Source organism: Hyperolius riggenbachi, chromosome 10, assembly GCF_040937935.1.
Source record: "Hyperolius riggenbachi isolate aHypRig1 chromosome 10, aHypRig1.pri, whole genome shotgun sequence".
In the NCBI taxonomy this organism is placed as follows: domain Eukaryota; kingdom Metazoa; phylum Chordata; class Amphibia; order Anura; family Hyperoliidae; genus Hyperolius; species Hyperolius riggenbachi.
This window is the reverse complement of record NC_090655.1, coordinates 224,163,862-224,188,849: the sequence shown is the minus strand read 5'-3', so window position 1 is coordinate 224,188,849 and position 24,988 is coordinate 224,163,862. Positions and strand designations below refer to the sequence as shown.

Below are 24,988 nucleotides of genomic sequence, written 5' to 3'. Positions count from 1 at the left end.
TCTTATCTCTTCATTCCTTAAGTTACCTCCTCTGTAGTTAAGTTACCTTCTCTGTAGTTAAGTTACCTCCTCTGTAGTTAAGTTACCTCCTCTGTAGTTATTTTCACACGCAGTTATTTAACAGCCTGTCTTTAACTTTAGAATTCTGGAGTTATTTTAAGGATTGAAGAGTTAACTTAAAGACATAAGAGTTAACTTTAGGTTTGCCTGAGGTAAAAGGTTTCCTGAATACTACATGCCTTATCACCATGGTAACAACTCTAGAAACGTTATTACAGTAGATAAGCTTAGTGTCTTTTAAAGCTTATTATCTCAAGTGTCTGCCACAGTTCTCTGCAACTTTGAAAGTTGTGGAGCTGAATGGCTAATTTGCATAGATAACAACTGGAGTTTCTTAGCTCTTCCTTTACTGGAAACAATATTAAACTTGTGTCTCTGCTGCTAATGTTTTTTTCATGGCTATACTACACATGCCCCTGGATAGTGATCTTAGTGAATTGAGGCCATTGGCCTCAATTCACTAAGATCAGGCTGGAGATAATAAGGCAAGGGATAACTTACCACCACACAGTGAGAGAGTTATCTTATCTCTTCATTCCTTAAGTTACCTCCTCTGTAGTTAAGTTACCTTCTCTGTAGTTAAGTTACCTCCTCTGTAGTTAAGTTACCTCCTCTGTAGTTATTTTCACACGCAGTTATTTAACAGCCTGTCTTTAACTTTAGAATTCTGGAGTTATTTTAAGGATTGAAGAGTTAACTTAAAGACATAAGAGTTAACTTTAGGTTTGCCTGAGGTAAAAGGTTTCCTGAATACTACATGCCTTATCACCATGGTAACAACTCTAGAAACGTTATTACAGTAGATAAGCTTAGTGTCTTTTAAAGCTTATTATCTCAAGTGTCTGCCACAGTTCTCTGCAACTTTGAAAGTTGTGGAGCTGAATGGCTAATTTGCATAGATAACAACTGGAGTTTCTTAGCTCTTCCTTTACTGGAAACAATATTAAACTTGTGTCTCTGCTGCTAATGTTTTTTTCATGGCTATACTACACATGCAAATCATTATATCATAATTTGTTTTTCGCTTCAGTGTCTCTTTAATGAACTGTCCCCCTCCTGGCAGGGGCCATCTTGCTTCCTCCGGGTAGATTCTCCCCCCCCCCTTCAGATCCCCCTCCTCCCTGCACTTATTCTGAGCACAGCGGGGAGGATAAACGGAGCAGGCACAGACTCACCTAATAATGGATCCAAGCGCTACTGTTCTCATTTATTCTCTGCACTACCGCCGGCGGCAGTACAGAGAGTATAGAGGGGAACTGCAGCGCCTGGAACCATTGTTAGGTGAGTCTGTGTGCGCCGCCTTTATTCTTCCCCATTGATCAGTGCGGGGAAGAGGGAGAATGTGGCAGCGGCACATGCAGCAGGCAGGCAGGCAGAGACCGAGCAGACATGCTACTGAAGGAGGGGGGCAGAGGACAGAGACAGGAGATAACCTCTGGCCCCCCTCCCTGCACTCTAACAACGGCTAGATCCACCGCAGTGAAGGGGAGATAAGGCGTCCAATCACAGCGCAGAGAGGTGAGTGACAAAGGCTTCAGCCAATCAGGCTGATTTAGCTTGCCTGCCACTTCTCTTCTGTGGCCGTGCCACTTAGAGCCTGGGGGCAAGAGGAGGAAAAACCTATCAGGAAAAAAAAAAGTAAGATTGATTTTAAATGTTTGAATTGCCTTGTTAGCACCCTTTTTTGCTGTGTAACACCATGCAATAGAAAATTTATTTTGCATTTAATGCCTAACAGTTACTCTTTAAGACATTGCCACCTTACCTGCACTATGTAAAATGCACTTATCATTAACTTTGACTACAAAAATGGACAAACATGTTGATAAACAGACAGTAATCTTTTTAGCACTGTTTTCTACCCACAGATTAAACACAAAGTGTCCGGCTTGTCTGGCTATGGCTATGTGCTATAGGTCAGACTGCATGCCCATATGACTGACCTATACCCCAGCCCTAACACCTGCTAAAACTCCTACCTAGAATACACACTAACAAACCCTGCAGGCAGATGTGGCACACAACTGACAAATAGCCACTCACCAATTGTACAGACAGACAATGCAATGGGCACAGAACAGGAATAGGTATATAATCACCTGAAGCCTAGCAGCTAGATAGTCCAGATGACTGAGGCAGGTGGATACAGATGCTGAGAGTTCAGATGGTCGTGCAAGCCAGGTCAGGGGCAGGTGGCGTTCTTGCAGAGTCCAGTAACAAGCCAAGGTTCAGCAACGGGTAATCAGGCATAGAGATGAGCGTAATGACCTAATTACGATTTTGCGAAATTTCGCGTAATTAGTGTAATTACGATTATGGCCGTAAGTACATAATCGTAATGAAGAACGATTTCGCGAAATTTCGCGTAAGCGTAATTTTCGTGTAATTTTCGCATTACAGTCGTATCATGCCGTAATTTCGCATTAAACGATACCGTAATTTCGCGTTAAACCGTAACGCTCCGTATAATATAAAAAAGCCGCCGACTTTAAGGGTTAATAGCAAAGCCCCCTTAAATGCTAAGAGCCTCAAATTTGGAGAATATATTAAGGAGATCAGGAGGAATAAGAGGAAAATTTTTTTTTTCAAAAAGACCTTATAGTTTTTGAGAAAATCGATGTTAAAGTTTCAAAGGAAAAATGTAAACATTTAAAAACCCGCCGACTTTAACGGTTAATAGCAAAGCCTGCTTAAAGTTTAGGAACACCAAATTCCCAGGGTATATTAAGGGGATCAGTGGGAATAAGAGGAAAAAAATTTTTTCAAAAAGACCTTATAGTTTTTGAGAAAATCGATTTTTAAGTTTCAAGGGCGAAAATGTCTTTTAAATGCGGAAAATGTCAGTTTTTTTTGCACAGGTAACAATAGTGTATTATTTTCATAGATTCCCCCAAGTGGGAAGAGTTTTACTTACTTCGTTCTGAGTGTGGGAAATATAAAAAAAAAACGACGTGGGGTCCCCCCTCCCAGACCTCTTTAACCCCTTGTCCCCCATGCAGGCTGGGATAGCCAGAATGCGGAGCACCGGCCGCGTGGGGCTCCGCACCCTGACTATACCAGCCCGCATGGTCCATGGATTGGGGGGTCTCGGAAGGGGAGGGGCAGCCAAGCTTTCCCCTCCCCCTCCGAGCCCTTGTCCAATCCAAGGACAAGGGGCTCTTCTCCACCTCCGATGGGCGGTGGAGGTGGAGGCCGCGATTTCCTGGGTGGGGGGTTCATGGTGGAATCTGGGAGTCCCCTTTAAAAAGGGGTCCCCCAGATGCCCACCCCCCTCCCAGGAGAAATGAGTATAGAGGTACTTGTAGTACCCCTTACCCATTTCCTTTAAGAGTTAAAAGTAAATAAACACACAAACACATAGAAAAAGTATTTTAATTGAACAAAAAACATAACCACGAAAAAAGTCCTTTAATATTCTTAATTAACCATTAATACTTACCTGTCCCTTTAAATAAATGATCCCACGCAATATCCTCGGAAATGTTCTATCAGTTACAATGTAACAAAGTTATTACAATATAACAACTTTGTTACATTGTGACTACGCCGCACCCAAAGTCACTCACCGCCGCCGCCGCCGCGTCTGCGCTGCAGGACCCGACAGAGCTCTGAGCTATAGATAGCTCAGAGCTCTCGAAAGCATCTTTGTATTTGGGCTCCAAGGAGCCCCATTGGTCCTTAGCAGACCAATGGGGTTCCTTCTGATTTGAAGGAACCCCATTGGTCTGCTAAGGACCAATGGGGCTCCTTGGAGCCCAAATACAAAGATGCTTCTCAGAGCTCTGAGCTATATAGCTCAGAGCTCTGTCGGCTCCGCTGCCCTCCCCGCCTCTCCCACATGTCACCCACATGTCACCCACATGTGGGTGACATGTGGGTGACAGATGTGGGCGGGGTGGACAGCGGGAGCTGCGGGGACTTAGCGTCCTGCACGGACGCGTATGCGGCGGCTGAGCGGCGAGTGGCGTCGGGTGCGGCGTAGTTACAATGTAACAAAGTTGTTATATTGTAATAACTTTGTTACATTGTAACTGATAGAACATTTCCGAGGATATTGCGTGGGATCATTTATTTAAAGGGACAGGTAAGTATTAATGGTTAATTAAGAATATTAAAGGACTTTTTTCGTGGTTATGTTTTTTGTTCAATTAAAATACTTTTTCTATGTGTTTGTGTGTTTATTTACTTTTAACTCTTAAAGGAAATGGGTAAGGGGTACTACAAGTACCTCTATACTCATTTCTCCTGGGAGGGGGGTGGGCATCTGGGGGACCCCTTTTTAAAGGGGACTCCCAGATTCCACCATGAACCCCCCACCCAGGAAATCGCGGCCTCCACCTCCACCGCCCATCGGAGGTGGAGAAGAGCCCCTTGTCCTTGGATTGGACAAGGGCTCGGAGGGGGAGGGGAAAGCTTGGCTGCCCCTCCCCTTCCGAGACCCCCCAATCCATGGACCATGCGGGCTGGTATAGTCAGGGTGCGGAGCCCCACGCGGCCGGTGCTCCGCATTCTGGCTATCCCAGCCTGCATGGGGGACAAGGGGTTAAAGAGGTCTGGGAGGGGGGACCCCACGTCGTTTTTTTTTTATATTTCCCACACTCAGAACGAAGTAAGTAAAACTCTTCCCACTTGGGGGAATCTATGAAAATAATACACTATTGTTACCTGTGCAAAAAAAACTGACATTTTCCGCATTTAAAAGACATTTTCGCCCTTGAAACTTAAAAATCGATTTTCTCAAAAACTATAAGGTCTTTTTGAAAAAAAATGTTTCCTCTTATTCCCACTGATCCCCTTAATATACCCTGGGAATTTGGTGTTCCTAAACTTTAAGCAGGCTTTGCTATTAACCGTTAAAGTCGGCGGGTTTTTAAATGTTTACATTTTTCCTTTGAAACTTTAACATCGATTTTCTCAAAAACTATAAGGTCTTTTTGAAAAAAAAAATTTTCCTCTTATTCCTCCTGATCTCCTTAATATATTCTCCAAATTTGAGGCTCTTAGCATTTAAGGGGGCTTTGCTATTAACCCTTAAAGTCGGCGGCTTTTTTATATTATACGGAGCGTTACGGTTTAACGCGAAATTACGGTAGCGTTTAATGCGAAATTACGGCATGAACGAAACGCGAAATTTCGCGTTGAAAATTACGCTTACGGTATTTTCAATTACGATTTTAATGGCAATTTCGCTACGCTAATTTCGCATCGTAATCGCAAATTTCGCATGCGTAATTATAGTAATGCGAAATTACGAAAATTTCAGCTCAAGCGTGGTCCGACGGAGCAGAGGTCGGCAGCAGGAGATCAGGAGTAAGCACAGGTTAACAGCAGGCAATCAGACTGGAACGAAGTCAGGAACAAGCAGAGTCGGCAACGGATTATCCAAAGTGTGAGCGTATACCCAGTTAAAAGGTAAAGCAAGAAACTATCACAGGCAAAGACCAGAGTGCTCACCAGGTACAAATACAGGTCCTGACCAATCAGTGCTCTGCATGGCAGCTGATTAGCTGACACGCAGGGGAACATGTGGCTATTGTTTACATCGGTGGAGCGTGCACTAAGAAGCATCCTCCGCCTGCCACCCTGCACCGCACGTGAGTCAGCGGCAGGGACAACAACAAGTGTGAGTCAGCGGCAAGGTCGGCGGTGGCGGCCTGCCTAATCCTTACACAGAGGGTTTCAGTGTGTCCAATCATTTCTAGATTTATTACAAAACACCAAAACTCAGCAAAAGTTTTCTTTACAGAAATCAATTCCCTGGTCCACACACAGCCCAGCTAGCTGCACAGTGCTACACAACAGACATAGGTTCCTAGTGCATGTCTGACATTCCTCAATGCCCTCCTCATACCTAGATCCTCCCCAGTGGTGACAAAGGTGGGCGAATATCTTCACAGAACTTCTCCGTTGATTAGAATCAGAATCAGAATTCGTTTATTTCGCCAAGCATGACTGGGGCCATGCCTGGAATTGGATTTGGCACATTGAAATGGCATAGAAAGAGCAATACAACAGACAAGAGAATACAACAATACAGGAGTACTACAACAGAACTGGGATAATACAGCAATTGAAGTAGAGCATTGCAGGTCTGACAGGTGCAGCACTGTGAGACAGAAGATAAATTCTAGTACGAACAGAAGCAGACAAAAGCACGGCATTAAGCAGAGCGGACGCAGCCGATGTCATATATTAGTCCAGAGGTGACTACAGGGGGGGGATTGGTGGAGTGGGCAGAGTTCAAGAGTCTGACGGCCGTGGGGAAAAAAGTGTTTGTACGCCTAGTAGTCTTAGCATGGATGGACCGGAACCTCCGGCCCAGTTTGAGTCGACTGAAGAGGCTGTGACCAGGGTGAGAGGGGTCGCCCACAATTTTCATTGCTCTGTTACACAGTCTAGTGCTGTAGATGAGATCTAGAGGGGGAAGAGGTTTTCCAATAATCTTCTCCGCTGAGCTGACGACCCTCTGGAGTTTGTATTTGTCGCTGGCGGAGCAGCTAGAGAACCAGACCAGGATGGATGAGCAGAGGACTGACTCTATTGTGGCAGAGTAGAAGGACCTCAGGAGTTCTTGGGCCATACCAAACTTCTTTAGTTGGCGAAGAAAGAAGAGTCTTTTCTGTGCCTTCTTCTGAGTTGCGGTGGTGTTTGCCCTCCAGGTCAGGTCATCGGAGATGGTTGTGCCCAGGAGGCGGACGCTGGGGACCCTAGCGACTTCAGTACCCCCGATATGTAGCAAGGGGGGGGGGTTACTGGCATACTTCCTGAAATCAATGACCATCTCCACGGTTTTGGCTGTGTTAAGAACTAGTTCATTCTCTTTGCACCAACTGCAGATTCTGTCTACCTCCTGGCGGTAAGCCCGCTCGTCGTTCTCACTAACAAGGCCAACAATAGTTGTATCATCCGCAAATTTGATGATTTTGACAGAGTCGGCTGTGGATGTGCAATTGTTCGTGTATAGAGAGAACAGGAATGGTGACAGGACGCAGCCCTGGGGGGCTCCAGTGTTGGTCACTCTGGGTCTGGAGGATATGTCACCCAGCTTAACAACCTGGGACCTGTTCGAGAGAAAGTCTGAGATCCAAAGGCGAAGAATGGGATGGACTGTGAGCTCCGTGAGATTGTCATGCAGGATACGGGGGCAGATGGTATTGAAGGCCGAGCTGAAGTCCAGGAGAAGAATTCTAGCGTATGAGTCCGGCCTGTCTAGGTGGTCAGTGATGAACTCCAGGCAGATGTTGATAGCATCATCAGTGGACCTGTTTGCTCTGTACGCGAACTGGAGAGGGTCCAGTCGGTCCAGAGTAGCGTTCTTGAGCAGAGGCAGGACCGCTCTTTCAAAGGTCTTCATGATCACTGATGTTAGGGCCACGGGCCTGAAGTTATTTAGGTCAGAGACGCCTTGCTTTTTTGGGATGGGAATGATTATGGATTCCTTGAAGCATGTGGGGACCTTCCCTTCGCTGAGTGATCTGGCAAAGATAGAGGTGAGTACAGGGGCCAGCTGAGGTGAGCAGGACTCCAGACATGCAGGTGACACGCCATCAGGGCCAGATGCTTTCCTGGCATTCAAGGCAGACAGGAGGTGCAGAACATCGGCCTCGGGTACTATAGGGGCAGGGCGTGTGCTTGAGCTAGATTCAGTGCTCTTAGGAGTAGAGGAGGGGGCAGACGGAGTTGACTGCCCCCCAGAGGTAGCCGGAGCCTCGAACCTGCAATAAAAGTTACTGAGTTCCTCTGCTAGCTCGGAGCAAGGAGTAGCCTGTTGGGGAGGAGACTTATAGCTGGTGGCAGCCTTCAAACCCTTCCAGACCGCCCGAGGGTCGTTTGAGCGGAGATTATTCTGAATACTTTCAGCATATGCCCGTTTTGCAGCACGCAGTTCCATGTTGAGGGAGTTCCTTGCCGTCCTGAAGTCCTCCAGGGAGCCGGACTTATGCGCGGCTTCCTTGCGCTTCCGCAGTTGCCGCAACTTGTTCGAGAACCACGGTTTGTCGTTAGGGTAAATCTTAAAGGACTTGGTGGGCACACAGGATTCCTCACAGAAGCTGATATAGGATGAGACAGTATCGGCCCACTCATCAAGGTTGGGTGATTCTAGCGCCTTCCAGTCCGTGCAGTCAAAGCATGCCTGGAGTTGGAGCTTGGCTTCGTTAGACCACACTTTGGTGGACTTCAGGACAGGTTTCGCTGACTCCAAGCGCCTTCTGTAGGTAGGAACCAGATGGATGAGGCAGTGGTCAGAGGAACCGAGAGCAGCCCATGAGACGGCCTTGTAAGCGTCCTTTAGAGGTGTATAACAGTGGTCCAAAGTGCTAGCATTCCTGGTGGGGCAGGCCACGTGCTGGTGGTAGCGTGGGAGCTCACGACGGAGGTTGGCTTTGTTGAAGTCACCCATAATGATAAACAGAGAGTCTGGAAGGGACGTCTCCCACTGCATGATGGTGTCACTGAGGTCGCGCTGAGCAGTTTTGACGTCGGCGTCAGGTGGAATGTACACGCCTGAAAGGACGTAGGAGGTGAACTCTCTGGGCGAGTATGAGGGCTTGCAATTGAGGAGTAGTAGTTCGAGGTTGGGGGTGCACTTTTTGGCTAGTAGTGATGTGCTTGGGCTCCATGCGGAGCTGACATAGAAACAGATTCCCCCACCTCTCTTTTTCCCTGAGAGGGTGGGATCGCGGTCTGCACGTGTAATGTTGAAGCCCGGGAGGAGAAGGGCATTGTCTGGGGTGTCCTCTTGCAGCCACGTTTCTGTGAAGCAGATGACAGGGGTGTTATTGCCGAGCTCCCTCTTGTTAGTGAGAAGGCGAAGTTCGTCCATCTTGTTAGGGAGGGAGGGTACATTTGCCAGAAGGGCAGAAGGAATGGGTGAGCGCAGGCCCCTTTTCCTCAACCTCACAAGGGCCCCCGCACGGCAGCCCCTCCGCCGCTGGCCTGAATGTACCGGTGAGTCGCAGCTAGTGATTTTTTGGATGTGGCTCCAGACAGAGCTGTAGAGGAGACCACTATCAGGGAGGGAAGAGCTGCAGGCTTCCCAGAGGGTAAGCTGCATCCTGGTGTAGGTAGTACGGGGCATGAGAAGTGGTGAAAGGGGGTAGTGGGCAGCCATACTGATGGGGGGGGGCAACCTCCAGTGGTACACAGTGTAGCAACAGCGTGGGCTCAGACAAGGGCAGTGGGCAGGCAGTGGTCGCCCTCGCAGAGGCAAGGTGGCAGGGAGGGCAGCAGGCAGGCAAGGTGACAGAGAGGGCAGTGGTAGGCAATGGTCACCATATGCAAGGTAGAGAAGTGAAGCAGAGAGTACCTTAGAGGTCCTGAGGGGAGAGCAGCCAGCAGCACAACAGGCAGGTTCCGGGAGTCCCCATGATGTGAAGAAAGGAGTCGGCAAACAGTCCTGTCCAGATGAGATGAGGGCCCTTTAACTCAGGAACCCAGTCCCAGTCGTGATGGCTGGAGGACGGTCATTTAAGCCCACGATGTGTTAAGCCCCCATGTGTTAAGCTCACGATGCGGCAGGCGGCGGTGAGGGCCCTTTAAGTCCTTGGTGCGGGTGTGGGCCCCTCCTTGTAGCAGAAGGGGACGGCAGTGTGGGCCTGGTCGAGGCCACAGGAGGAAGCAGGTCGCTCAGCGTGGGAGCCGGCAGAGCGGGGGCACATAGCGGGAAGGATCCGCCAAGTGCGATCTTCCGTGGTGGTGAGGAGCGCTCAGCTGGGCCTGTTAATTGCCAGCGGATGACTCTCTGGGGCGGCGGCAGCCACCGGGGAAGGAGCCGACTTCAGATGGCAGGGACCACCCACGTGGTGAGCTCGCTGTGGCATACGGCAGTGGAGGCCGGAGAAGGGGCGGTCAGTGTTCCTCTCCTAGCAGTGCTGGATGTCCCAATCCCCCTGACGACAGAAGCGGCGGGCGGAGGGAGCCGACATCAGATGGCCGGGGCCTCCCACATGGTGCGCACGTGGGAGCTATCGGCAGTGGAGAGCCGTGGAAGGGACCTGCGATAATGCTCGCCTGGCGATGAAGGGTCCGGCAACAGCTCCCGCAACCCAGCGGAAGATTGGATCTGGAGGAGAAGTGAGGACTGCTACAGGAGCCGGCAGCCGGTGTGAATCCCCTCGGAGGGGATGTGGCACAGCTGGGAGCGCTGGACCCCGCTCTGCTGTAGGGTCCAAATACCGGAGGAGGGAGGTCACGGAGAGCAGTAAGTCAGTCCCTCGGTTAGCACAGCTACTTACACTACTAGTTAAGCTAATTTAACAACTACAAAATAACAAAAAGTAACAAAAAAAGGAGAAAAATTTCAGGAGCCATGTGCCGAGGCAGCCGTTGGTGGCGCCATCTTGTTGTCCATGTCCTTCATGAGACCAGAAGGATGAAACATGAAGTGCTGGTCAATGTATGAGATATGCAGAAACACTAATGGACTTGAGAAACAATCCATAGAATCCAGTGTGTGGTCCAATGCTGTGCTAACTGGACAGCTTTAGACTCAAAAACCCAGCCTGGTCTGATGAATCCCCATTTCTGCTATAGAAAACAGATGATTAGATTAGAATTTGGCATCACCAGCAAAAATCCATGAAGCCAACTGGCCTTGAATCAGCAGTCCAGGCTGGAGGTGGCTAGGGATGTTGTACAACTGGAGACTGGTAACTTGAATGTGCAGCTCATAGCTTTGCAGATACAGCAAAGTCCTGGTTATCCGGAACTCAGGCAACCAGAGGTCTCAACTAACCAGCATGCCTGAGGAATAACTGGGACAATTATTTGGGGGTTTTGCAGGGCAAAAAATACTCACTGAGTGTCCAACTCCATCTTATAACCTTCCTAGGTGCTAATCTACTTTAGGGGACCTAGCAGGAAACCTCATAGGGATCAGTTCTCGAATCACAGCACCAGCCTACAGCATGAAACGTTGTAATTGGCCAAATAGTGTGGGCGTAGTTTACTACAACCTATCTGAAACCTAGCAGGCTGAGAGGGAGCCATCCACCTAATCTCATTAGCGGAATTCCCCTGTGAGGTTTCCTGCTGGGTCCCCTAAATTAGACTAGCACCTTTCCTGTAGCTCCTTCCTGGCGTCCATGCATGGCGTACACAGATGACGCCGGAAAGCCACTAAGAGCTACAGGAAGGCTAGAAGACAGTGCTGGACACTTGGTGCGTGTTTTACACTGCAAGGCGGGGGGGGGGGGGGGGGTGTTTATGCTTTTTTTGGTCGGTTGCTTAAGCAACCGCCCAGCACATGTATCAGGCTACCCCCCCAGTGCCGAATACTGGGGATTTTGCTGTACTGGGGTTAGTTCACATGACAGCAGTAAATATTACTGTGCACACACAGCTCGCGGCTATATTACCCTTACTAATGCCAGTAAGTACCGTGACTCATGGTATTGGAGTAGCATGACTGTTACTACTGTAACGCACATAATTAATGTCACGGAAGAGCCGTGAGAAAAGAGAACGCAATCGGTTTGCTGCACCGATTGTCGTTGACGTGCCAGATCAAAATCTTATGTCTAGGTACAGCAGGGTGTGAGCCTGGGGTCTCTGGCTTTCATAGCTGCTAGAGAAATTCTTTTCATGAAGTACGTTTGTTGACCAGCAGTGAAGGCATGTTTGTTTAAATTAACTTGATCAAAAGAAGTTCCTTCATGGGCAAGTGACACCCAAGTGTGAACATGCCCTTTGAAAAGGATACCATTTGGTGAGCCCCAGCAAAGCGAGCTTCCCACACAGCTGGGCTTAGACGCAGCGGAGCCGTGTAGCCAGCCTTAGGAAGACACGGAGTTTATGATTTTTAGCCTGTTTAAGGAATACCGTTCATATGAGAGGTATGAAAGTTATCTCATTCTGCTGGTCCGGATCTGGAAATATTTTAATATTAAATTGAGGCCACTGACATACCCAGAACCCGAGGTATTCCGTTACTTCGTAACCGAACATGTGACAGCAACCAAGTTTGATACCATATGAACTGTCAAATTCTGAGGAATATGAATCTGTGACTGTCACGTGTGTGCGGGAAGCGTAAGCTGAGATATGGAAAATGTCATATTTGGTGGGCACAAGAAACCCACCCAGGAGGTTAACCGCACCCTGTCCAGCCCCAGGGCTAAACCTGAGACCCCACCCAAAAATGTGGGTCATTCAAAAGAACTTGCCAGGGACTTCTCCCTTAGTCCTCCAAATTCCATCTTTATGGGAGCATGCTGCTGCTCGGAGAACATAGTAGCAGCCATTTTTGTTTGAACTTTGCTCTGGAAACAAAGAAACTTCATGTGTTTTTCCCAGAAAGTTTCTGTGCACCGATTGCGACCACAGATTGCATGGTCTGTGTGCTTAAACCGATTGGAAGGCATTGTGCGGTCCGGCCACCAGGGGGCGTATGACAACTAACGGTAAGGCTTGTTAATTACACGCGTTACCGTAGTAACGGCTACGCTACTCCAGCACCGCGAGTCGCCTTAATAGTATAACTCACGGTACTTACTGGCATTAGTAAGAGTAATATTGCCATGCACTGTTTGTGCACTGTAATATAACTCTTGTTATCTGGATCAACCCCATTGTGTGATGCAATCATGCCAACATATACTAGAATCTCAAACAATGGTTTCCAACATCTTGTGGAATCCATGCCATGAAGAACTGCGGCTGTTTCAAAGGAAGTGAGAGCTTAGTATGGTGTCCCTAAAGAAGTGTGCAGTGATGGAACAAGTCATGCTTAGCTGAAGGTAATGGATAGTTTTCCAGAGCTGGCATGAAAAAGGCCTCAACTGTCAAAAAAAGAGGTCTATGGCCTCAATTCACTAAGATCATGCTGGAGATAATAAGGCAAGAGAAAACTTACCTCCACACAGTGAGTTATCTTATCTCTCCATTCCTTACGTTACCTCCTCTGTAGTTAATTTACCTCCTCTGTAGTTAATTTACCTCCTCTGTAGTTATTTTCACACGCAGTTAATAAACAGCCGTTCTTTAACTGTGGAGTTATTTTAAAGAGAACCCGAGGTGTGTTTAAAGAATGTTATCTGCATACAGAGGCTGGATTTGCCTATACAGCCCAGCCTCTGTTGCTATCCCAAACCCCACTAAGGTCCCCCTGCATTCTGCAATCCCTCATAAATCACAGCCGTGCTGTGAGGCTGTGTTTACATCTGTAGTGTCAGTCTCAGCTGCTCCCCCACCTCCTGCATAGCTCCGGTCCCTGCCCCCGTCCCTTCCCTTCAATCAGCAGGGAGGGAAGGGATGCAGGCGGGGACTGGAGTTCTGCAGGAGGCGGGGAGAGCAGCAGACTGACACTATAGAGATAAACACAGCCAGCTCTGACAAGCTGTTTGTCAGCAGCATGGCTGTGATTTATGAGGGATTGCAGAGTGCAGGGGGACCTTAGGGGGGTTTGGCATAGCAACACAGGCTGGGCTGTATAGGCAGATCCAGCCTCTGTATGCAGATAATATTCTTCAAACCCACCTCGGGTTCTCTTTAAGGATTGAAGAGTTAACTTAAAGACAGAAGAGTTAACTTTAGGTTTGCCTGAGGTAATATGTTTCCTGAATACTACATGCCTCATCACCATGGTGACCGCTCTAGAAACGTTATTAAAGACAGGAGATAAGCTTACTGAATTGAGGCCAATGTCTCTACTTTATACTCTACTACTAATCTATAAAAACTGGGCTCACAGTATGTATTGTTTGTACCATAAAGAAATGTTCACATTATAATCCATGTGCGAATTAATTTTAACCAGTTAACAATAGGTTAGAATTGAATTGCTGAAACCGGACACAGCTCAGTATTGTACAAAGTTGTTGTAAACATGTCCCATGTCCGCTCTATAACCACTGCTGTCTTCTGGTCCTTGTCTACAACCACAATGTCCAGCTGAAGGGCCCGCATCTGTTAGTCCATCTGGATACAGAAATCCCCCAACAACTTATCCATGGTATTCTCCACAGCCTTCTGTCAAGAACCGGCCCGCGGCACGCCTGCGTATACGGTTCCCGACTGCGGGTTTGACCAGATTAAGCGGGGAACAGCCTTATTTAAGCTACAAACAAGGCTGGAACCCCTCAAAACACCTCTCACTGCCACCACTAGCGTTGCTAGACACTTCCACTCTGCTGTCGAGTCCTCAGCGCGCACTCCGCGTTTTCGTATTTGGGTCAGCTTTGCGCTTAGGCCAAATACGGGAACGCCACGCACCCACACACACACACAGTTGCAATCTTACACTGTCGTGAAGCAAAGACCCACTAACAGTCGTTCCGAACGATACTGTTAGCTACTCGCACTGGCGTTGTTCGTACGTTGGGTCAGCTGCGCGCTTAGGCCAACGTATGACAAACGCCCCCACACACAATGCAATTACAATTTCATACGGTAGTGTTGCTCAAGCGTACAATTAGGCATGAACTTATACACGGTTACACTTCAGTCTCTTCTAGGCTATGAGTGTTAGTTTAGTACGGCAGAAGTCAAACTTATTAAATAATAATTTAATATTCTAGAAAAACATAGAACAGTGCAGAACTGAATATATACAAAAAGATTACAAAAAAACAAAGTAAAAATAGTTACAAGATAAAATGTACAAAGATAACACACAAAGCGATTTTGCTTACCAAAATAAACGGGAAATAAACGTACCAGCGTATCGATCTGGTGTTGTTGCGGGCGGTACGCACTTCTGGTCAGGAACCAGGTTAGTTCTAGCCGTGTGAGCTACCTCCAAGAACTACAAGTTGTGGCTATCCTAGCTGCGGTTTTATACTATGAAATACGCCTGGAGGCTGTAAGCCTGTGTGGACGGGGGGAAGCTAGATTTAATAACATCCTCAGACATAATTTGATTTCCCAGAGATCTGACATCCACATGTGAACAGTGTCCTATACAACAAAAGACTTTGTTAACCTCCAATCTCCCCAGGTTACAGGTGACAATTGATTAAGGCTTTCACATTGCAGCAGGATGTCCTGTGTGATCTGCTTCAAAGCAACTGTCTGATTAAGTGTTTCCTAATTACCTGTTTTCTGGCTGTCCAGAGGAACTGTATGCTAATGTCCCAGCCCCCTGCTTCCAGAGAAATTCACTGCAAATGTAGTACAGCCAGATAACCATCCCTTCAAAGCAGAATACACATGTGAGATATAGCAGACAGAAAATGACAGAGATATGTTCCTGTATTTCCTAATATCATCAGCACCTCAATATATTCCTGACACGCCCCCTCTTCCAGACGGCGCCGGCAGATGATTCTAACGAATCGTCCTGCCAAAGCCGACACTGACGGCCGGGCCTGGGGGGGTAACTCCTTAGCTCCAAGCTACAGGAATGGAAAAGTTGGTCAGGTTGCTGCAATGTGTCGTTGCCCTTGGCAACCTGACGTAACCAACCAGGGGAATGCGAGTCAGTGACAACCGTGAATTTGCGACCATAGAGACAGTGCTGCAGCTGGGGAAGGGTTCCAACCGTCGCTACACGCACTTCCTCTATAGTGGCAGGAGCTATCTCTCGGTCCCTTTGGGGAACGATTATCTGCCGGTCTGCCTCCTCCACTTCGGACAGCTCAGAGGGAATAACTCCTCAGGACCCTCTCAGCCCGCCCCTCCCAGCTGGTGACCTGCTGGCTAGCCCCCTGAGCTCTTCCAGGCTGCTGTCAAATCGAACAGCCCCAGAGAGCTCAGTGCTGCCTGTCACACATTCCAGGAAGGCTGCAGACGGAGAGGCTCCTGGGCCCTCAGGGCCAGGTTCCGGATTGGATGTGGCTGACCCAGCAACATTTGCCACTTCGGTGGACAGTCCCTGTGCTGTAGACCCACTAGCGCTGCGGGTTACCACTGCAGCGGAGGGAGCGTCCACATTAGACGTATCATAAACCACATCACCTTTGGTCTTAAAAACATCGGAAGGGTGAAGACCCGGCCTGGTGCCGTCTGCCCCTTCAGTGGGCAATCCATCTGCTGCAGCCCAGCGACCATTGCTGGTTACTCCTGCAGCCGACGGAGTGTCCACAGGACAAGCATCATTATGTAGCACAACACATATGATATCAACATTATCCGTCTTATACATATTGACATTTAGAACATCACATAAAACATCCACATTATCTGTATCATTACACACATTGCTACTCAGCACTTTACAAGTAGCCTCAACAGTTCCTGCATCGATCACCTCGATAGTCCGTGTGTCATGAATGACATCATCAGTTTCTGCATTCTCCATATCAACATGTCCCACTCCAGGCCTAGGCACTGGAGACTCACTAGGGCTGGCTCCTAGCACACAGTCCATAGCCCCTGGGGCCTCACCAGCACTCCCCATTTGCACAGCATTATCAGACAGTACCTTGCAAGAGTCCTGAACTTCTGCTGGGGATGCAGGCTCCACGGGGGTTGGATTAGGCTCATACCGGGCTACTAACCGTCCCAGGTCAGTACCCAGCAAAACGTTGGTGGGGATTTTGTCAGTTACCCCAACTTCTTTCAGTCCACTGCCGGCCCCCCAATCCAGGTGGACCAAGGCGGTGGGTATGGCTGGGGTGACACCCCCAATTCCTCTGACAGCAATCATTTTCCCAGGTATGTACTGCTCTGGGTTCACAAGCTGGGGATGTATGAGAGTCACTTCTGCTCCAGTGTCTCTCAGCCCAGTGGCAACTGTACCCCCAACCGTGACAAGCTGCAGATTCTCTGCATAGCCAGTGGCATTCCTGGTAGCACACAAAGCCGTTGGGACTTCACTGGGGTTTGAGGCCTCACTGGATTTTGGGGCCTCCCTCTTCCTCTCTGGGCAAGTCATGCTGATATGACCCACCCTGTCACATACAAAGCATTTACGAGTGTCATGTTGCTTGAATCCAGGAGACAGCGGTGCTTGCCTCCTCTGGGTGCTGGGTGAAACAGGTTTAGCAATCTGTTCTCCTCTCCAGCTGGGCGTAGTAGTCCTCCGGGACTCAGGTGCTCTATGGGCAGTGTAGGAATCGGCCATTTCCGCAGCCTCATCCACTGTCTTTGGTTCTCGATCCAGCACAAACAGCCGGACCTCAACAGGACAGGTGTGGAGGAACTGGTCTTTTATCATCAGTTCCTGCAGGGCATCTAAAGTTTCCACTGACAGTCCTTTTACCCACTGCTGGAAGGCAGTGCGCAGGTTGCAAGCATGATCCAGGTAGCTGTCATTAGGACCTCGCTGCACTGTCCTGAAACGTTTGCGATACACCTCTGGCGTGAGGTGGTATCGCGCAATAATGGCTTTCTTAATCGCCTCAAAGTCTGTTTCTTCCTCCTGGGGGAGACTCACAAACGCCTCCAGGGCCTTGCCTCTCAGCCCTGGTGTGAGGTATCTTGCCCACTGCTCACGGGGCACCCCATACTGCCGACAAGTCCTTTCAAACCCCTGTACGAAAGTGTCTATGTCAGAGTCCTTGTCCATAGCGGGGAACTTATCCAGGGGGATTCTGTGGACTCGCTCACCTTCGCGTTCTGCGGGTCCAGCAGACCGGTTCTGCTGCTGAAGTTTAGCCAGCTCCAGCTGGTGTTGCCGTTCAGCTCTTCCCTCCTCCGCCCGGCGTCTTTCACTCTCGGCCTGGCGTCGCCGTTCAGCTCTCCCCTCCTCTGCCTGTCGGTGCAGTAGGATTAGCTTTAGGCGCAGTTCAGGATCAGCCGAGTTCAGTAGCTGTAGATCAGCTTCCAGAGATGGCATCTCCGTGTTCGGTGGATCATCCAGGACATCGTCTCCACTCGCATTCTGTGGCGGGAGCGATTCCTCCTCTGGCGTGTCGTGAGCTGCATCCGCTGACGTTGAAGCACGGGCTCGCTCTGCCTCATCATACTCCTCGAGCGCACGAACTAACTGCTCCTTAGTCTGGCCGCTCACCGTCTCGATGCCTTTGTGCTCACACAGGTTGAGTAGTATCTCTTTGTTTTGCCTTGCATAGCTGGATGCTTTCTGAGCCATCGTGTTGCAAAAAATAAAAAGAAAAAAGGGGGGAAGGGAAAGCAAAACACCAAGTGTGTATCTTTGAACAAAAAAAAAAACGTATATAGATTCTGCACTGAGTAGACTTCTGTAGGCTAGTTGCTTCTAGCAAGCTTCCAGCCTTTAGTACTCAGAATAGCGAGCTAAACTGCGTACTAATGTACTAAACGATGCCACCGCTGCCAGCCAATTATGTCAAGAACCGGCCCGCGGCACGCCTGCGTATACGGTTCCCGACTGCGGGTTTGACCAGATTAAGCGGGGAACAGCCTTATTTAAGCTACAAACAAGGCTGGAACCCCTCAAAACACCTCTCACTGCCACCACTAGCGTTGCTAGACACTTCCACTCTGCTGTCGAGTCCTCAGCACGCACTCCGCGTTTTCGTATTTGGGTCAGCTTTGCGCTTAGGCCAAATACGGGAACGCCACGCACCCACACACACACACAGTTGCAATCTTACACTGTCGTGAAGCAAAGACCCACTAACAGTCGTTCCGAACGATACTGTTAGCTACTCGCACTGGCGTTGTTCGTACGTTGGGTCAGCTGCGCGCTTAGGCCAACGTATGACAAACGCCCCCACACACAATGCAATTACAATTTCATACGGTAGTGTTGCTCAAGCGTACAATTAGGCATGAACTTATACACGGTTACACTTCAGTCTCTTCTAGGCTATGAGTGTTAATTTAGTACGGCAGAAGTCAAACTTATTAAATAATAATTTAATATTCTAGAAAAACATAGAACAGTGCAGAACTGAATATATACAAAAAGATTACAAAAAAACAAAGTAAAAATAGTTACAAGATAAAATGTACAAAGATAACACACAAAGCGATTTTGCTTACCAAAATAAACGGGAAATAAACGTACCAGCGTATCGATCTGGTGTTGTTGCGGGCGGTACGCACTTCTGGTCAGGAACCAGGTTAGTTCTAGCCGTGTGAGCTACCTCCAAGAACTACAAGTTGTGGCTATCCTAGCTGCGGTTTTATACTATGAAATACGCCTGGAGGCTGTAAGCCTGTGTGGACGGGGGGAAGCTAGATTTAATAACATCCTCAGACATAATTTGATTTCCCAGAGATCTGACATCCACATGTAAACAGTGTCCTATACAACAAAAGACTTTGTTAACCTCCAATCTCCCCAGGTTACAGGTGACAATTGATTAAGGCTTTCACATTGCAGCAGGATGTCCTGTGTGATCTGCTTCAAAGCAACTGTCTGATTAAGTGTTTCCTAATTACCTGTTTTCTGGCTGTCCAGAGGAACTGTATGCTAATGTCCCAGCCCCCTGCTTCCAGAGAAATTCACTGCAAATGTAGTACAGCCAGATAACCATCCCTTCAAAGCAGAATACACATGTGAGATATAGCAGACAGAAAATGACAGAGATATGTTCCTGTATTTCCTAATATCATCAGCACCTCAATATATTCCTGACACCTTCTGCTGAATTTTCCCTCAGCATTTGGGAAGGTTTAGCCCATAATCTGTGCTAGTGCCACTTAGAGTATAGTGTTCCTGAGTGCCTCTTACAACATGCCACATTGTAATGATCTGTCTCTGAGGCCTCTCTGCACAGCCAACATCTCAGGTCCTGTCTAAGGTGTTAGAGTCCAGCCTTTATGGAACTGGAGTTCAGTGTTTGCTCTTCTTCTGCTATGAATGCCTCAGTGCTGTCTTTGAGGCCAGCTCATGCATGAGATGAAACATGTCTGGAAAGGATTTTTTTTTTAATGGTCAGCATTTCAACTGAGGCAGCTGGTGGGCGGGGCTTATTCGCACATGCAGTCGGGCATCCTACTTCCACTCTCCAGTTGACCGGATCTTACTGCAGGAAGCAGAGACGGACATAAGAGGTGAGCCTCAGGCAGAGGAGAGGGGAGGGTAGTGTTAGGTGGGGGGGGAGGGTGAGGTTCGTGTCAGGCAAAAGAGAGGTTAGTGTTAAGCAGAGGAGAGGGGGAGGTTAGTGTTGGAGAAAGAAGATAGTATCAGGCAGAGGAGAGATGAGGTTAGTGTTAGGCATTGGAGAGCAGGAGGCCAGTGTTAGGCAGAGGAGAGGCCATGTTAGGCAGAGGGGAGGTTAGATTTAGGCAGAGGAGAGGGGGAGGTTAGTGTTAGGCAGAGGAGAGGAGAGGTTATTGTTAGGCAGAGGAGAGGGGAGGTTAGTGTTAGGCAGAGTGGAGAGTGAGATTAGTGTTAGGCAGAGGAGACAGAAGGTTAGTGTTAGGCAGAGGAGAGGGGAGGTTAGTGTTAGGCAGAGTGGAGAGTGAGATTAGTGTTAGGCAGAGGAGACAGGAGGTTAGTGTCAGGCAGAGGAGAGGGGAGGGTTAGTGTTAGGCACAGGAGAGGGGAGGGTTAGTGTTAGGAACAGGAGAGGGGAGGTTAGTGTTAGGCAGATAAGAGGAGAGGTTCATGCTAGGCATTGGTGAGGAGAGGTTAGTGTTAGGCAGAGGAGAGGTTCGTGCTAGGCATTGGTGAAGAGAGGGTAGTTGAAAGCATAGGAGGCTAGTGTTAGGTAGAGGAGAGGGGAGATTAGTGTTAGGCATTGGGGAGCAGAAGGGGTAGGCAGGGGAGAAGTTAGTGTTAGATATTGGAGAGAAGAGGCTAGTGTTAGGCAGAGGAGGCTAGTGTTAGGCAAAGGAGAGGGGTGGTTAGTATTAGGCATTGGAAAGGAGAGGTTAGTGTTAGGCAGAGGACAGGTGGAGGTTAGTGTCAGGAAGAGGAGAGAGGGGGGGGGGGGTTAGAGTAAGGCAGAGGAGAGGATAGCGTTAGGCAGGAGAGAGGGGAGGTTGGAGTTAGGCAGTGGAGAGGGGATGCTATTTTTAGGTGAGGGGGGGGGGGGACATGTGGTAAGCAGAGGAGAGTGGAGGTTAATGTCATGCAGATTAGAGGGGGAGGGTCAGTGTTAGGCATTGGAGAGGAGAGGTTAGTGTCATGCAGAGGTGAAGGGGGGGGGGGGCATGTGGTAAGCAGAGGAGAGGGGAGGTTAGTGTTAGGTATTGGAGAGGCGAACTTAGTGTTAGGCAGAAGACAGGTGGAGGTTAGTGTTAGGCAGAGGAGAGGGGAGGTTAGTGTTAGGCATTGGAGAGGCAAGGTTAGTGTTAGGCAAAAGACAGGTGGATGATAGCGTTAGGCAGAGGAGAGGGGAGGTTAGTGTTAGGTATTGGAGAGGCGAGGTTAGTGTTAGGCAGAAGACAGGAGGAGGTTTGTGTCAGTGTTAGGCAGAGGAGAGATTAGTGTTAGGCATCGGAAAGAAGAGTCTAGTCCAGGCTTTCTCAACCAGGGTTCCTCGAGTACTCTGCAGGGGTTCCTTGGCATTTTTCCCATCATGGGGGAAGTATAATAGAGCACACTATAATAGATGGTACTGTAACAAGAAGCACTAAATTTAGGGGGGCAGGAGACAGTATAATGAGTGGCAGTGTAATAGGGGGTAGTGAAATAAACAGCCACACAGATTTTTAACCTCCTTGCCGGTCTAAAAAATCCGGCAAGGAGGCAGCGCCGCACTTTTTTTTTTTTTTTTTAAATCATGTAGCGAGAGTATGCAAGAAATCCCGTTGAGAACGGGATTTCTTGCAGGGCTTCCCCGGTCGCCATGGCGACCGGGCGGGATGACGTCACCGACGTCATGGACGTCGTGACATCAGAGGGAACCCCGATCCGCCCCTTAGCGCTGCCTGGCACTGATTGGCCAGGCTGCGCAGGGGTCTGGGGCGGGGGGGGGGGGGGGGGCGGCTCGGCGCGGCGGGTAGCGGCGAATCGGCGGCGAGCGGCGGCGATCGCAAGTTACAAGCAGCTAGCAAAGTGCTAGCTGCTTGTAACAAAAAAAAAATTATGCAAATCGGCCCAGCGGGGCCTGAGAAATCCTCCTGCGCAGGTTACCCCGAACTGTGTTCGGGATAACCGGCAAGGAGGTTAAGACCATGCCTCCTGCAAAACAAATGCAGGGGTTGCTCGAGATCAAAAAATTGTTTGCAGGGGTTCCTTGAGATCAAAAAGTTATTTTCAGGGTTCCTCCAGAGTAGAAAGGTTGAGAAAGGCTGGTCTAGTCTGATGAAGTTCTCTCCGTCCCGCTAATAGCAGCTGACATCGAATAAGCAGATCAGTTCAGGACACCGAGCTAATCTGCAGGTACCTAAAAATAAAAAAGTGTCCCCACTAACTACAGAGCCTCATTAACCTTGTAATCCACAATGCAGATGAACTTGACCAGGAGGAAAAAGACAGAATTGCTCCACCCACTGAATAAAACCGAATCCTCGTGGCTCTCAACAATACCCGTCCCGATGTGTAATATTTGCATGCACAGTATGTCTGCTCAGCAGCCAACCGTGCTAATCAAGCACTCTAGTCTTCTCACGCACGAGGAGCGTGGTTACAAGGCTGCTGGCTGGCCATACATATGTGCAGCGTAGTATGTCCAGGTCAGAGGGCGTCAACCTGGCCGACTTACAGGAAAAGCGGGTCCTTTTACCACTAAACAGGGCTAGAGGCTAGCACACGAGAGGTGCGCCAAGAATCTGTACACCTCCCCACACACATATATAGCGTCCATTTTTTATTTACAGTTGCCTCTGGGAATCCTTTAGGCTACTTTCACACTGGGATGTTGCGTTTTCATGCGATGTTAAAGTTGCAACGCAAACTAACAACGCAACGTCACAAAAATGTCTCAACGCAACTCTATGCCGTTATCGTCGCATACAGTAACCATAGAGGCAATGAAAAGTATGCTTCCAAGTCATTGCTGAGCATGTGCAAACAGTCCAACGCAGTTAATAACATGTATAACGCACAGCATGCAGCACTTTCTAATAATGCTACATGCTACACACAAACGCAACATCTGCACTGTGAATGTTGCACAGACGTAGTATTGCTGTGCGTTAGTCCACGTTAAAACATTTTTTAACGTGCGACTTTAACGTCGCACTGTGAAAGAGCCCTTTAGCCTTAAAGGGTTGAGTACAAGGAAGGACTATCCAGACGTTTCCCTCTACTAAGTTAAGCATCTAACTTTTCTTCACATTTTGACTTCAGTTACACTTTTTAAGCTCAGAAAGTGTGACAATGGAGTTCATAAAATGTTACAGCAAGCAAGCATGCAGTGTGAACTATGAAGTATGTTTGTAAGGCGCTCTTTGTTTCCCCTGCCTACCTTCCTGAAATAGGAACAATGTCATTACTTTTCATCAGCCATAGGAACACATACATATATTTATGTCTAGCATCATCTTCTCCAACAACCTAATAAAACACAGATGAATCTAAAACTAAGCATGTTAAGGCATCATCCCTGCATAACCCAATGACTACGGTACTATCAGACAGTAATGCTGATGATTAGCAGTCTAGAGCTCTGTGCAGTCCTCCCCCTCAACGAACAGATGTCAGAGTAAACAGCACGTGAAACGCAGAACCCGGAAGTGACAGCTGGTGGAACGCATAAACAGAAAGCTGAATAGCTGGAAAGCACGTCACATCAGTTTCCGGGTCAGGGGTGGAGTGGCAGGAAGTAGAGAAGAGACATTGCTGTAACTGGCAACTGAGGAGGTAATATAATGCAGAACACGCATAAATTGTATATTTATTTTTACAGCATAATGTATATATATATAATTTTGTTTCATAGTTGTCACTTTTCTTCCTGTACCTTCTACGGAGCTGATCTGCATTTACAGCAGCTGCAGACTGCTCACTATTATCACTATTGCCATTACCTCCATATGTAAATATCTGTAAGGTAATACATGATATAAATAACTTCTTTATAAGCTTATTGGCTTTTCTGCAGCCATTCTATTTCTGAGAATGAAGTATTTAGCTGCCAATGGTTCTATTACTTTTATTATGGTTTATTAGATAAGTTTAATTATTCACAGAATAACCTTTTGGTCTAATGGACTCTAAAACCTTTGCATGGCTCCCAACTGTCCCTCTTTCGGAGGGACAGTCCCTCTTTGGAAGCCTTGTCCCTCTGTCCCTCTTTCTTCCTCATTTGTCCCTCTTTCTATGTAAATATGTATTTTTCTACCAAAAAATGTGTTTGATTGACTCTAAACGTTATTCCCATGATCTAGGGTTGCCACCTTTTGACTGAAAAAATACCGGCTTTAGGGTGTGGCCTGGAGGTGTGGCCTAAAAGTGGGAGGGGTTTGTTACGACCTTTTTTCAAACATAGCACAAGAAAGTTGAATATTTACAGAAATAGAAACAAATGTTAAAGGGATCCTAAAGGCAAGGATCCCTGGGGCTTCTACTAGCCCCCTGAAGCTGTCCTGTGCCCGCCCAGCCACTCACTGATGCTCGAGTTTCCCACCGTGGGTCAGTTTCATGTTTGCCAATTCAGAGTCGGTGGGCCACTGCGCCTGCACAGCTCTGTCCAAGCATTCCCGTCTGCTATAGCATCCTGCGCAGGACGCCATTGTGGATGGGAATGTGAAGAAGGATACGCGTGGACATAGCTGTGCAGGCGCAGTGGCCCGCCGACCCTGAGTAGGCAAAAACGAAACTAACCCCTAGGAAGGAATGGAGGATCGTTGAGGACCGGCGAAGGCACAGGACGGCTGCAGGGGGTAGGTAGAAGTCCCAGGTAAGTGAAACATTTTTTTCCCTTGCCTTTAGGATCCCTTTAAATAGTTTAAAGAACACCTGTAAAAAAAAAGTGCCCATGGGTGGTACTTGCCTCTGGAAGAGAAGGCCTCTGAATCCTAAGGCTTCCTCCATCCTCCTCGGGCAGCCTGATCCTGCGCTGGGACCTCCGGACAAAAGAAAACAAAAACAATCCACGTTGCCATTGTGCGCAGGAGCAGTAGCAGCTTCCCACTTGGGCTCTGGCGAAAATAACCAAGCCTGATCGGGTCTGCTCTACTGCGTGAGCCGAGCGGGAAACTGCTGGTGCGCATGCACACGTGCCAA

At 48.4% G+C, this 24,988-nt stretch overlaps 2 protein-coding genes across 3 annotated transcripts in view; one reads left to right on the top strand and one right to left on the bottom strand.

Annotated features, from left to right (window-relative positions):
* LOC137534627 (oocyte zinc finger protein XlCOF8.4-like) overlaps positions 1–24,988 on the top strand; it is a 174,229-nt gene that overhangs the window by 125,060 nt on the left and 24,181 nt on the right. Inside the window, exon 1 of one of the 2 annotated variants that reach the window (XM_068256222.1) lies at positions 23,547–23,623. The exons of the other annotated variant lie outside the window; for it this stretch is intronic. The gene's annotated coding sequence lies outside the window, so the exon portion shown is untranslated. Of the gene's footprint in view, positions 1–23,546; positions 23,624–24,988 lie in introns of those variants that run through there. 2 annotated transcript variants of the gene reach the window in all.
* The window catches only part of LOC137534626 (NACHT, LRR and PYD domains-containing protein 3-like), a 107,118-nt gene that overhangs the window by 80,334 nt on the left and 1,796 nt on the right, over positions 1–24,988 (bottom strand). The gene's annotated exons all lie outside the window — the stretch shown is intronic.